Raw genomic sequence first — 4,512 nt, forward strand, 5'->3', positions numbered from 1 at the left:
CTCTTTAGGGTATATTCCCAGTAGTGGAATTGCTGGGTCAAATGGTATCTTTATTTGCAACTTTTTGAGAAAGCGCCACAATGCTTTCCACAGTGGTTGCACCATTGCCAGCATTTGTTGTGGAGAGACTAATATCTTTTAATACAGAAGTTTGGAAACTTTTTTATGTATGCTGGTCAATAAATATTTTAGGCTTTGTGTGCAATGTATTCTCAGTTGCAGCTACTTCATTCTGTCACTATAACATGGAAGCAGCCATAGAGAGTGTAAACAAATGTGTGTGACCGTGCTCCAAAAGTGTTTTATTTACAGACTCTAAAATTTGAACCTCATATGAACGTCACAGGTCATCAAAGAGAATTCTTTTGATTTTTGTTGTTGTTGTCCAATTATTTGAAAATGTACAAATCTTTCTTAGCTCATAGATCATATAAAGTAAGTGATGGACCAGGGCCATAGTGTGCTGATCTCTGTAAAAACATTCCTTTATTCTGCTTAAACTTCCTCCTGGTGGTTTCTGATTGGACTGATACAATTCATTTACGCTTCTATTATATGGGAAGCTTATTCTCAAGGCACTGAGATAGACAAACACCCATATCTGCTTTTCTTTAACTGCCAGAGAAGAATCTTGTATATAAACATCCGTGGGTCACCTGCTGCAATATTTAGCAACCCACAGACTCTTGGCATTATCTCATATTTTCCCAGAATCTCCTCATGAGGGAGGGTTTTAAATAGTTCTTCCCCATTCTCATATAGATTACTCCGCTCTGGAGAGCCCTTGCTCATCTGAGTGAGTCATTTGTTTCGTTGTCACCTGAGTCACGTGGCTGTGGATAGACACAGCTCAGTGGCCATATCTGTAGCTCAGCCTTTTCACAGCTGACAGGAAAGATGCATGAAATAAGACACACAGAGATGGCAATAAAATAAGTAGACTGCAAGATGAAAGCAGGTCTTTTCCCTGGACTCATTTTTAAGGCAGATGTAGAAAACTGTACCGCACCGCGCCCACAGCCCAAACTGATCACAGTTGTCCACATTTTAGACTCTTTCTTTCCATCATTTCAAGACCCGGGCTCTGCGTGAATTTTCAAATAGAGCACCTTGCCTAATAAAAATATGACGCTTAGCAACGGAAATGGATTACAACTATATTTAGCCAAACCAAAGCTGTATAAAAATGTACTGGACAACATGATTGACACGATTTGCAATTCCTCTCGTCCTTTACTGACAGTATCACCTGGTTTATATTCTGCTGTAAAGAGTCTCATCAGTCTGAGGTGATTTGATTTGTCAGGGGAACAATGAGAAGGCATTCTCCTCTCTTACGGATCTAGAATTTACAGAATTCTTGTGAGCATTAGGGACTCTCTCTGCCTTTAAATATTTAATCCCAAATTTTACTTTTGAAATTATAATAATTAACTAGTCAGGAGAGTAGTATTATTTGGGGGACTGGAAAAGGTACTTAGAATTGAGAAGGGAGGAAAGTGGGCTTTTCTAATATCAATAGGTATAAGTCAAACTAATAGCATAGACCCTTGATGCAATATGATAAGAAGGGCATATCCCCCTCTTGTTCGTCTTCTCAAAAAGGAATAACCCGGGTTTAGGCAAGAGAAAAACATTAGATAAATCCAAACTTGAAAGACTGTCTATAAAAATCTGATTGGTGCCCCTCAAAATCCCAAGGTTATCGAAAACAAAGACATTCAAGAAACTGTCACAGCCTGGAGAAGATCAGGGAGGCATGATGATTAAACAATGTGTTAACACCGAAACAGACAAAGAGCTTAAAGAAAACCTGATAAAGTAGTAACAAATTAATGATAATAAGTCAGCATTGCTTCCCAATAACAAGGTTAGCAAAAACAATGAAAGCCCTCAAGGAGATTTGATTGACAGAAAAGCCACAGCAATGGATTTAAACATACAATGACTATGAAGACCAGAATGGGTGATGCTTCTGTTATACATAAGGCTGTCATGAGCTCAAGCCAGCTCTAGCAGCCAACACCAGTGTTATTTCATTAACTGTGATCAATGTACCATCCTAATCTAAGGCATTAACAATAAGGAAAAGCAATATATGAAAATTCTGTACTTCCTTCATAATAATTCTGCAACTCCAAAACCATTCTCAGGTTTTTTTCAAGTTTCTTTTTTAAAAAAGCAGTCTTTCTCTTTGCCCAGCGTACTCTCCAGCTGTTTACACTCAACCAGAATCAGCAACCACAATCTCCACTGAACTTAATCTCAGAGACAACTATCTGGATCTTGTCTATAAACAAGCATATAAATGATCAATCAAACATCTTTTAAAACCCAAAATCCAAATCTGGTAAAAACTGGCATCAATACAGTGTACACAAAAGATAACTTCACAAAGCATTTTATTGTCAGTGTGAACAGAACAGAATCTGTGAGCAACTCCAAGATGGAACCCTACCTTTATTTTTAACACAACAGCTGAACTCTCAGTGGTTGTCTGTAATAACTGCAATCATTGCCTATAGACAGCACCTCCTCCAAATTAAAGAACGTTCCTTGAAGTTCTCATTAAATGCACATTACTGTTTTGGGGTTGATATCCTGGGAGCTATGATTGTTTGTTACTCTTTACTGAGTTGAGTTCGTATAGTAAGCAGAGACATTATCAGGAAACTGAAATGTATTCTGCAGAGTAGGTTTGTTTTAAGTATGTTATTCAGTACAGATATTTCCTCTGGGAATATTATGAGAGAAAGCCTTTCTGATTACTCCTCCGCAACTGGGTTTTTAGCAGTAATTGTTCCTCTTTAAGATAACCTTACAGAGGTCATTCTTAAACAGAGAAAATTGATGATTGATTATCTTGTCATGCCTTTCACAATCGGTCACAGCCTGTGTTGGACTGTAGGAAAGAGGAGGAATCTCATTAATTGCCTTTTTAGCAGGAAGCAAGTTGACAAGACCCGTTTTCAAAATTGAGGGGCTGCCTGGACAGAAACTGCTCCCTTGGTCATTTGGATATTGGCCTTTTACATTTTTTATCTTGATATGAATTGAGTTGTGATAATGCACCTTTCTCTCTGCTTTGTTTTTTACTTTTACAAAAAGATTTAAAAAGATAAGAATATGGAGTAAATGAGTCTTATAACTACCAGAGAAAGTAATTTTGGCTCTCAGTGCCTCAATTTCCTAAACTGTAAAAGCTAATTCGTAGTTCTTATCCTAATTATCTAAGTGATTTATTATCTTAATAGGTATCAACATCATTTTAAAGTTTAAATTTTTAAAGTTTAAATTCAATATAGTTAACTGTTCGGTACCATCAACTGGGAACTCATCTCCAGTGGGCTTTCAGAGGAAGGAGATTGCCTTTCTCCTGCAGAGCAGCTGATAGATTCAAACCTTGCACCTTTGCACTTGCATTACAATTTCTTACCATTATGCCATCAGAGTTCATGAATAGTATTTAAATACTTAAGGAGAAATGTTCAAAACTTCAAAGTGCCTTTCAGGTTCCCTAAAATAGTTGTTCATTATGACTGAAGTGTCAGAGCTACAATTTGGTCATAGGTTTCACACAGCAGAAACTAATTCTGACTGAGTAAAAAAATTCAAAAGGAAAGTGAGAGGAAAAGTTTTGAAATTGTACTAACTCTCACAGTTACTAGGAGGGCTGTAAACAGGGCTTGAAAATTAGTTAAGAATAAGGAGGACTAGCAGCAGCCAAGTCCACACCCCAAATCATGCTCCCAAAGACCACTCTCCACTTGACATTGCTCCTGATCACTTTTCTCCTGCCTCTAACAAAGGATTCGCTGCAGTAGTTAGGTCTGTCACTCTGTCTTGACTCAAAGTAAAGCAAATACATGTCTAATTGGATCTGCTTACATCACATGACACAATTTTAACAATCTGATATTTCCTACTTCTAAAATGGAGGTGAGTTTTACTTCCCACTGAGTCATAAAGTAAAATTCTCTAAAAACAGGAAGGAGGGTAAAATACTGAGTACTATAATTTTTTCACAAATAGCATGCGTTATTTTTATGTTTGTGAACCATCAGACTTCCTCCTGTGAGTGCACACTACTTTGATGCGTATGTTATGTGAAAAATATTGGAGGTCCTTCCATCTATGTCTTCTCTGAGATTACTGTATGTATAAATCATTTTTTGTATGGGAATTTTATTATTTATTATTATATTATATTATTTTCATTGAAGATTTAAAAAATATTATTTTTTCATACCAACACTCACAGACATTTTGTTTTATAACACTACCACTGATTAATGTAATTCTTTAATTACAATGTGTTGTTACTGGTGTTACTGGGGGTTTTTCCCCCAAAAGTGGGTGTCAGTTGAACTTTTGATGAAGGATGGAGGCCTGCCAAAGGGTGTGTCTTTAAAATCCCATAGTGAGAAGTTGGGTCCGCAGCCAGCCTGGAGTCTTCACTCTGGGAGTTGGCTTCTAGCGTCTTGATGGCGGTCATGTCTTGATGGAGGTCAC

The sequence above is a fragment of the Elephantulus edwardii genome, unplaced genomic scaffold (assembly GCF_000299155.1).
Source record: "Elephantulus edwardii isolate Elephantulus edwardi_28Jun2011 unplaced genomic scaffold, EleEdw1.0 scaffold00001, whole genome shotgun sequence".
NCBI lineage: Eukaryota > Metazoa > Chordata > Mammalia > Macroscelidea > Macroscelididae > Elephantulus > Elephantulus edwardii.